This window comes from Struthio camelus, chromosome 2, assembly GCF_040807025.1.
Source record: "Struthio camelus isolate bStrCam1 chromosome 2, bStrCam1.hap1, whole genome shotgun sequence".
Lineage (NCBI taxonomy): Eukaryota > Metazoa > Chordata > Aves > Struthioniformes > Struthionidae > Struthio > Struthio camelus.
In genome coordinates this window covers 151,072,495-151,083,504 of record NC_090943.1, presented here as the reverse complement: position 1 = coordinate 151,083,504, position 11,010 = coordinate 151,072,495, and positions in this window count along the sequence as shown.

The window sequence follows — 11,010 nt, the reverse complement described above, 5'->3', positions numbered from 1 at the left end:
CCTGCAGTACTGTGTCCAATTCTGGCTCCTCAGTACAAGAGAGACATGGCGCTACTGGAGAGAGTCCAGCAGAGGGCTACAGAGATGATGAGGGGACTGGAGCACCTCTCCTCTGAAGAAAGGCTGAGGGAGCTGGGCCTGTTCAGCCTGGAGAAGAGAAGACTGAGAGGGGATCTCATCAACGTGTACAAGTATCTGAAGGGGGAGTGTCAAGAGGATGAGGTCAGCCTCTTCTCCGTGGTGCCCAGCAACAGGACAAGAGGCAACGGGCAGAAACTGAACCACAGGAAGTTCCACCTAAACCTGAGAAAAAACTTCTTCACTGTGCGGGTGAGTGAGCCCTGGAACAGGTTGCCCAGAGAGGTAGTGGAGTCTCCTTCCCTGGAGATATTCAACACCCGTCTGGATGTGATCCTGGGCAATATGCTCTAGAGGTCCCTGCTTGAGCAGGGAGGTTGGACTAGATGATCTCCAGAGGTCCCTTCCAACCTACACGATTCTGTGATTCTGTGATATCTGTAGCAAAACATATCAGATATACCATTGACTTAACTAAAAAATATGTAGGACTCCTCTTCAAGAAATTCTGATAGAACATTCTCATATGTGAATCGAAGGAGGGACCTAAATTTTGCCTTAAGTTATAGGCCCTAAGGAGCAAAACTGCATAAACGAGATTTTGGCCCCTAGCATTTCACATTGAAAGGTCTGTATTTATTCTCAAAATTTGTCCTTGAAGTCATATTACGTCACATTGTATCTCTAGTGTGAGGTAAAGAGGAACAGTTGCACTGGAATCCATTAAATATAGCGCATCCTATACAAACTGCGATTCTGTTTACAACGAGCAAGGAATAATCACACATTCAGACAAATAATCTGCTACTCCATGTATGAGGAAATCAAACACATGTAGAGATTAAAAAAAAAAAAAAAAAGAAACTACCTTAGTGGATTGTGGAATAATCCATTTATTCTTAGACAGGAAAACACATAGCCAGTGCTTATTTATTTATGCGCTTTTAACTACATGTTTTCTCAGACTGGTCCTTAAAAATGCCCATCTAATGCGTTAAATACTTTCTTTAGAAAAAAGCAAACAAGCTACAGATACAGGTATTACTGGCAAATACCTTCAAAGATTTTGCCAAGTTACCATCTAATTCAAATCCATTATTCTTCCCTCAAATGCAGGTAAAACAAAAAGCAAGCTGTATACCATTTAAAAGATTAATTAAGCTGTGGTCTGAAAAAAATAAGATAGGAGACAAGAAAGGTTTATAAAAGAATGAGAAAGGTTATGTTTAGGCAGACCTGTAAGGGGTCAGATAAGATATTTGGTACATAACAGAAACTCTTATGGTCTTTTCTAAAGCTTTCTGCAAAACCTGTTTACTGGCTGGCCTCTTTTTCAGGACGGTTTTTGCCACTTTTTACAACACCTGTGTGTTGTTAAACCATAACCGTGGGCACATAAATGACCTGAATTGCCTTTTTGTTCCTACTACCGTAACCTGCAGCCTCTGCTTTCCACCCTCTTATTCCATTGTTTATTGGTCGTAATTCCTGTTTCATTATTTAAACTTCATGATCCTTGTAGTCTTTTGTCTTTTATAGACATGAAGCAGTTGCTATTTTTGACTATTAAAATAACGTAGCTTATAACAACAATGCATGTTCATGTACAACTGCAAAATTTGGACAAAGTTATGTGGCTGTTGCTAAGGAGGTATAGCTATAACCAGTCTGCCAGTGGGTACTGTGTTATTCTTAAAATTTAGAAATCTAGTATCTAGTATTTAAATGGATAAAACCTTTAGTGCGGCTTTTCTTCTGGTTTCCTTTGATGTCTAACTGAGGAAAAGACCAAAGGTTTGAAATAAATATATAATGGGTTTTGGGTGCTATGAAATAACTTCCCCTAACTTTGATCAGTTGTGTCTCCCATTCTGTGGCATAGCTATAAGTCCCTAGCAACAGAATTAAAAAAAATCCTTTTGTCACTTTCAATTATTATTGGTCAGCTTTAAGAAATTAGAGTGCCAGATTTAAAAAAAAAAAAAAAAAGAGAGCGAGAGAGATGGAGATCATCTTGCAATAGAATCAAAGAGAGGACTGACAGTTCTCACTAAAAGTGAGATTTGATGCTATTTAAGTGGTTACAAGGATCAGTAAAATGCCAAATTGGCAGTAGCTGGACATATAACCCCACATATTTTGGTCAGATACTCTTTTTTTCCATTTTCATTTACTGAATTTGGTTTACAGCACAGGTTTAAAATCCTGTGCTGCAGGATGGTTTCTACCACATAAGCACAGCCAGGCATGGCGCTTGTCAGAACGTAAGCAGAAATAAAATGCTACAAATAACTGTGGCAAACAAGAGGAAAAACAGCAAAGAAGAACATATGTTTTTCTAATAAGACCCATTGAGTAATTGCATTGTCCAGTTCAATGATTGAATGCTTTTATTTTCCTTTTCACTTTAATGCGTTTTAACAGTTATTCCTGAATGTTAGATCTTTAACTACTAAACACCATTGCTTTGATGTTTCTTTCCCACTCTCTCCTTCACTTCCCAATTGGGAAACACAGAAAAGTATGATTCAAAGAAATGTGTGAAATAGCAAAACCATTAGGATGATTATGAAAGCTGTATTTTGAATGCATTAAAGGAGGGAGGAATCCAGGAGTCATTAGAGAAAAGTAGGCTGCAACCCATATTATATTATACTGCAGCCTGTTGTAACTGAAGAATTTCAGTTATATCAAATCCTGGGTTTTTGTACTTGTTTTGAAAACAATTGACATCCTTCCTTATATTATTCTCCATATCCTTTGTGCCATCATACATGCCAGCCTTGACAGGTTGGCTTCTCATACGCTCTTGTCTTCCTTGCCCTTTAGAACATCAGTGCTGGTACACAAAGCGACCCCCTTTGTTTGTCATTGTTCCTAAGAAGAGCAATATAAGTCGGGTTCAGGAAGAATATAGCTTGGGCTAGGAATAATTTCTGTTTTATAAAAGAAGAGTTGTGAAACATTAAGTTTATGATGAATTCAATTACAATTTTGACATCATTACAAGTAGGCTATTCTTTTCCCAGCTCTTTCTATCCTGAGCGTCAATCCTCTAAATACAGTGCGTATTAGTGACCCTAAGAAAGCAGCATGAAGCATGCATTGGATATTGTCAGGAACAAACAGTCTATTGTCATATTAATGTAAAAATACTTAATCACAGCGTTATATTTAAAGAAAATTAAAGCCACACAATATAGAAAGCCCCAAATATTTAAGAATTATGAATTGGACCTGCAAAACATATAAGTTGGGAACTCATTGTATTTAAGGACATACTTTTGACTAAATTTTTGTGCAACAGAAGTATTATTGAGTCACATTTTCCAGATTTTTCAGGAAAGAGGATTAGATACAGCTTACTTTTTCAATGAAAGCCAATATAATCTTTATCTCCAGGAACTGGACTTTGGAAAACCAACAGGCAGAAAGACTTGGCAGTACTGGTGGGCGAGGGTTCTACCTTGAAAAAAAAAACCCACTCATTTATAAATAAAAAGACAAAGTCTTTATACTGGTAAAGCTGGTAATAGGAAGCTTTTCCTAAGTAAAAATTGCAGAATTGCTCTCCCAGAAATGAATGTACATCTGGATAGCTATATATGATATAAAGTAGCACTGGTAGTTGTTAAAACCAATATTATTACTAAGCTTAGATGGGATTATTTACAGAATAAGACTTTTTAAAATAAACAAGATAAGAATATTAGTTGTATGTGGACAAGATATGGTTATCTCTACTTTACTGGAATTTCGCCACAGGCGGTAAGTATGCTTTCCTTCTGTTTAAATCAGGTGCTGAGCACCCATCCATCCCTGCGCCTACATGGAGCTCTCTTGAGGTCTGCAGGCCTCCGTTGCTGCCGTAAAGATGCCAGAACAGAATGGCACTTCAGCTGGTTCAGTTAGGCCAGTTTACAATATAGAGGGTCAAGTTGATTAAATATTTTGTTTTCTGATGGAACATCTAGTTTTTACAGAGTGGCCATTCAGTATCATGTTGCTTTTACAAGAATGTAGAACACACGCTGCAAAAATGCAGAGATGAAGACTCGCTATCAAATGAGAAGTAAATGTATATTCTATTTAAGACCTATCTGAAGAACTCCACTGCAAATTTATTAGGGGGGTCACACTGTAAGAGGCCAGCTTCACTGTCCTCCAGTGATCTAGAAGCTTCACAACTCTGGCATTAATAAACGTTTTAGAAATCATTCGATAGTAAATGGTTTAAAAGCAAGTCACTGGTCCAAGTTTTAAGTAACAGTCACAATCACTTTCACTCTGCTCTGTTGTTTCGGAATTTGCTCTTGCACTGCAACATTTTGTATTTTGGGTCAGATATAGAATGTTTTTGAATAATTCATGTCTCTATGCAGAATGTTTTGTCATTGCTATTTCTTCCTTATCATGATACAAAAATAACCTAGAATTGGAAGGACAGATGTTCGTCTGTGTATGTAAGCACTGACATGAGTCTAATTTTTTCTTACAAACAGAAAGCAAACAGTAAGTATCTTCTGCTTATTACCAAACGTGGTGAAAGTTACAACTACCTCCAGGAAGGAGTCAAGGCTGGCTGGCCATACTGGCAGCAATGCCATACTTGCATTAGCAGAATAATCCAAATATTGAATATTTTCTATAATATTTCTGTGACGTTTCTTCTTTTGTAGCCAACTAGGCCTAATTTGAGGGTAGAATTATTAAAAACATAAATTAAATTTATCTAGACATAAAAACTTACATAAATATAGAAGATAAAACAAGGTGATTCTTGTAAAGAGCAGAGAGATTTGTGTGACCTGATAATTTCTTAGATTTAGAATATGAAGTAGCCCTGCTCAAATAAATAAAGTAGATATGCAACATTATAAACTGACAATGTTTTTTGTACAGCAATTTTAATATAACTTTCACATGCTTTCCAAGTATATTTTTCATAAATCTTAAATGCTTATGTTATTTTTACTCATGCAGATAGTGTTGAAGGATCCTTCAAAGGTCACACTAGAGATATGTAGCTGCAAAAAGAAACAGAACTTCCGGACTAATTATATTTCTGAAATAGCATTTGCATATTTTATCTACATTATACATATTATAATTAGCGAGGAGGTAACAGTTTTGCTTAGAAACTGAAAATTCTCTACATAAAACTTCATATGCACAACAGAGTGTAGCTAGTTAAATGTGTGCATCTATTAAAGACACTGCAGAATACAATCTGCACATTCTTAGGTACTTATTCTTACTTGTATTTACCTTTACTGTGGATAATTTTGTATGCTTATAAATTTATACATAGAGCAGTTCACAAATCCAAAGCGAAATGCAAACTGTCCAAAAGGTTCTCTAGTTCTACGGCCAAAACAGCTGCCTCAGGCAACTGTTTAATTAATTTCATTTCACAGAACAGGTCGGTCTAGTATGTTTTATAGGATATGTCTTTGCCCATATCTTCCTACACACATACTCATTCTTGCAAACAAACAAAAAATTCTTGGGAATTTTGAATATGTGCCTTTTGCTTTATTCAGGGGTATGTCATCAAGTTTGTTTTCTGCCTTGAAACGTGTTTACTTCCATGCATTTGTTTGAACTGTTGAGTTCCACAATTCCCAGAGTCTGTAAGCTACCTGCTACTTGACATACTCCTTTCTGGCACGTAGCCCCTTTCCAGTCTCACTTAATGGTAACTAGATCCCAGCTAGCTGTTCTCTCTCCCTAAAATACTATCTTCCAAGCACACCTGAGGTGCATTTCTTCCCTCTAGGGCAAAAAAAAAAAAAAAAAAAAAAGCAGAACCCTCTGCAAATTCAAAGATGATAAAGACCATCCATCTTTCTGCGGTCATTAGTGCAGTCTCTGGTTGTGAGCGGTCTGCAAGTCTGGAGAGGCCTCGCTCCTCCTCAGAGCAGGCCGGGACCGGCTGCCAGCTCCTCCCGGGCCCTGGGGCCACGAGAACCAGGCCACAGCCGCCCTTCGGTTTCACACAAACGGAGTCTGACAAAGTTGTACCATCCATAATTAGAAAACCTAGAGTTATCTCCACCGCTAACTGCCGTCTCTGCGCTTCTGCTCATTCTACTCTCCAGGTATTTGTAAACTGAGTGTTCTTCTGTTTTAACAGGTTTTTACAGGTATCTATACTAGAAGGTTTTCATGCCAGTATTCATACCTTTAAATGCCTTAGGAAACTGGTGTCCCTAACCTCCCTTTACTGTCAAGCAGCACAGAGAAGGTCAGAATCACTCCTAAATTTTGGGAGCACAAATCCTCCCCATTACCTTGCAACCAGCAGTTTACTCAGAAATTTCTTCCCCTGCCTTGCAAAAGGCAATCACTACTGACTTGTTCTACTAAAACACAGCGTGGAAAACTAACTGATCTCATGGGGGGTTGGATGTGTAAGCTCTTTTCCTAAGAGTCTAGAAAACTGACAGCATCAGCAGACTCCACGTGGTTAATCTCTTCCATGTGCACCCCTTCCCAGAGATCATTTAGGCCTCTACCCTTCTGTCATGTCATAATCTCTCGGTCTTTCTCAATCTGATTTTATCTGTCTTTCAAAAGCAGTCCAGTGTAATGTTGAGAAATATCAGTTTCTTCCATGCACTAGTGATAGTTTACTACTGGCTGGGATTTTTAACTTTGCACCATCCGAATTTTTCTCATATCCTACAGTCCCAGAATGCTACATAGACCCCTTTTGAGATATTCAGATAAATCCCTCTGAAGTGGAAAAAAGGCACTAAGGACTCTCCTGTCAATCCTTCTATACTGTTAAGTTCATTCTTTGGTACAGAAACTGCTGCGTCTTTGTTGTCTCAGAAAGTACTCTTTTATTACCACTTTGCAACTTCTGAAGAGAACCGTTTGTTTAAAAGACTTCTTTTCAACAAGTAATGAGAAGATCCCAGGAACTTCTGAACATGACAGACCTGCCCCTTTAAGCCTGTTCTAAAAAACCATTAAAAGAGTTTTATTTGACAGATAATGAGAAGGTCCTAGGAACTTCTCAACATGACAGACCTGCTCCTCTAAGCCTGTTCTCTGGGTGTCTTTTCTTTGCTCCTCTTGGTTAGCACCTTGACCTTTCTGTAGGATATGTTATACTTGCAGCTGAACTTGATTAAAATTCCCCTGTTTTTATCATTCTTTTTTTGTGGCCTGGGAGAAAGTTCTTTGACAACTAGATTTCCCAGTTGCCATCTTGCTTAACAGTATGAGTGAATGACCTCAAGCCCTCCTAATCACCTTTAGCCCTTCTTCAGCACTTTACACTGAGTCCCACAGACTTGTGGCAGACTTTCTGCCTTCTCATCTCAGAAGAAGTTTCAGCACACTGGAGCTTACTAGGCCTTGCAGTTCATGCATCTTTCAGAGCTATTTAATGCTACAGGGAACAAGTTTGTTAATGCTGAGAAATCTGTTCTGCGCAAGCTCCAGTGCTGAGATACTGCTTTATTTATGAGGACAGAGTCCATCACACTCCTGTAGTGACATTTGAAGCTTTGCAGGTCGAACGCATACCCAGTTTGTGCTTTAATCTCATATTGCAATAGCGGGAAGGCCCAAGAATCTTACTAAAATGTTGCAGTCATATTCTTTGTTTTCCATGCTGCATTAAAGTGTGCAGGTTGCATTCAGCACACAGTTGTTATTTTTCTTCAGTTACTCACACACCATGCTGGTTCTATTGAACAGGATGAAGCCAAGGACACCTTTCCCATGCTTTGCATCATGGCTTGGGACAACAGTCCCCTACTCTGACGTTTGTATCTCATTTGTCTATAGGATTTTCAGGAATTCTACAGTGTCAAGCTGTATGATAGTTACAATTGGTTGATCAAGAGGAAGATTACATTAAAAATTTTGGTGGTCAAAGTTACCATTGTGATTTTCACCTATTTTCTGACATCATACATTATTGGCTGAGATAATGATTTACTGAATATTTTAGGAAGAAAAATCTTTTGAATTCAATTGCATTTAAAAAAATCTTAAACAAACACATGACTACCTAAAATAGTATAACGAGTGTTAGTGAAATAGAAAAGCTTTAAATTAGCTAATTGGTTAGCATGATATAAAATGTAAAGATTTAGACTATACCCAGCATCTAGTAACTGCCTGAATGTATCAATAGAAATGAACAGAACGACAAATATAAATCCCTTTAAAATGCGTTTGTGTAGGTGAGGAAACAGTTGCTGTGGCTACTGTGTTTTACTCTCCTCTTGCTTGTGTTTTACTGTGGTGTGTTTTACTCTCCTCTTGCTTGTTACTTCCTTATTATTAAACCCCTTTCACTATGAGAAAGATAGCTCTGAAGGCAGCATGTTTTATCCTGACACAGTTACAGATTTGAAACAAACCGTCTCACAAAACTAAGACGTTCAAGACAGCCTGACTAACGTGTAGAATTTCCAGGGGACATCAAGAACTTATTTCTGGGAGAAGCATATAATTAATTATAACTAAGGCCATCTACTCAGAAAATTATTTCCAGAGATGCCTGATGAGTTTTTGTTAGGTTGATGAAATATCCCCCTTGTATCACAAACTGTATGTCTGTTAGAATCTTTATTTTAAGTGTACAAGTGCACTGGGGAAAGACCTGTCCTGTTCACAGGTGTGGACACAGGTGTGGCTGTTTTTCTCTTCTATTCAAGGTTATGTCCACAAAGAGAAGGTCACAAACTAGTAATAATAACAATACAGCTGAGGTTCACTGTCATAGTCTAGGTGATGAGATTTGCTGATGAGGCAAAAATAAAGAGCAGTTTGTGGCCAAAGGCCGTGTGGTACCTGAAGTTGTCTGTGTCCTTAATACAATGATTTTGAAGTCAATGTCATCTGACTGCCATCACAAAGCTAGTGAAACCTAGACAAATTCTGCTTGGCCATAGCTAGTTTCCTTGAAGTGTGAGGTCCCTCAGAAATGATTTTTTTTTTTACCTGGGAAGAGGCTGAACCCTGACTACGAGCAAAATACTCTAAGAAATAACTTAAGATTGCCTTTCAGTTTCTGTTGTATCTGTCTGTAATTTGTTGCAATTGAGAATATGATTTTAATAGAACTGCAGCTATATCCAAATAGGACGAGTTATCTGGTCAATGTACAAATCATTCAAGTATTTTTCTGAAAACTACATTTTCTTAGGACGCTTTTCCTTTCCAATCTTCTGAGGCAATAAAAGAGCAAGTTGAACACAGCTTCAGACTGTTAGTTTTAGTCTTAAAAACCTGCTATGCCTAACACGGTATACACGAAGAACAAAGCCTTCAACTGTAGGTGAAGATTTTGTACTTTCTAAACAAAAATTTTGTACCAAGATCCTGTACTTTCTCAGTGTAACATCCCAACTCCTGTTTTCTTACCTACTAAATATACTGCCATCCCTTTCTAATGGAAACTGGATCAATGCCATTAAACTGTAATTATTTGCTCACTATAGCCATGATGGACTGTTGAACGAACAGCCTACAGGTGAACTGGACTGTCAGCTCTCACCAGTCACTTTAGAGACTCTACAGCCTCATGAGATCTTCATTTTATGTGTTTATAGAGCAGAAGACACTTCAAATCATCAAATTTATCTCTGCGCAAAAGGTTATAATTGTTTAGTAAAGGAACAACTTGCAGATTTTCTTAGCATTCTCCCTTACTGCTTCTCAGTAGACTTTGAGAGAGACAAAGCCACTATAAGACATGAGCGTCTCAAACAACAGATGCACCATGACGAGGAGAGGCTGAGAGACCTGGGCTTGTTCAGCCCTGAGAAGCTTGCAGGGATCTTACCTACGTGTGTAAATACCTCAAGGGAGGGAGCAGAGATGACTGTCAGACTCTTAGTGGTATCCAGTGACAGGACAAGAGTCAATGGGCAGAAATTAAAACACAGGCATTTCTGTTTAAACATAAGAAAAACCATTTTTACTGTGAGGGTGGTTGAACACTGGAACAGGTCGCCCAGGGAAGCTGTGGCATCGCCATCCTTGGAGATCTCCGAAACCCGTCTGGACACGGCACTGAGCAGCGGTCCCAGCTGCTGCAGCTGAGCCTGCCTTGGGCAGGCAGGGGCTGGCCTAGGCCAACGCCAGAGGGGCCCTCCAACCTCAACCCTTCTGCAACTAAGACAGGACTAAGAAATGACCTCTCTAAAGTATGCACACTTGCAAAATATTTATAATCAAAAATCATGTGAAGTAGCTAACAAAATATGTAAAGTATCATTCCTAAATAAGTAGGTATTAGTCAAACGGTGCCTAGCAACCTTTTAATCTAGCCTGCCTTCTGCCCCACGGATCTCCAGCACGGGGGTTTTACGTGTGACATGACTGCGGCCCGGTAAGAAACGCGCTCGAGCAGGAAAGGCTGGGCCACCACTGTGCCGTAAATCACTGCAGCAACGGTGAAGGGCTTCCTTCACCCAACGGTCTACCTGTCTCTGCTCTTCACTCAAATAGCTCTTTACAAAGAGGGAAAATATACCTTTTTCTGCACTCTTTTTTTCTTAACGGTTTCCAAAATGGAGCCGTGACAGGACCTCACACACTGTACTGTGCTGCAAATAACAAAAGGCCCCGGGGAGTCAGAAATTAGATCTGAGGACATCATGGATGCTGCTTTCCAGAAAAAGCGAGAGAAAAAAAAGGAAGTCCAGACCCGGTTTTCATTTCCCGCTGCAGCCGGCCCCGCGCACAAGCCGCGGCCGCGGGCAGGCGCCGAGGGGCGGGCGGGCGGGCGGCAGGTGCCGGCGGCGGCGGCAGGGCGGCCCGCGAGGGGCGGGCAGGGGCGGGCCCGGCCCTCCCGTCCGCGGCGCTGCCCCGGCGGAAGGAGGGTCGCGCTGCGCCGCCGGGGCGGGGGGCGGCAGCGCCTCCTTCGCCAGGCCCGGGGCCCCGTGCGCCCCCCTCGCTGCC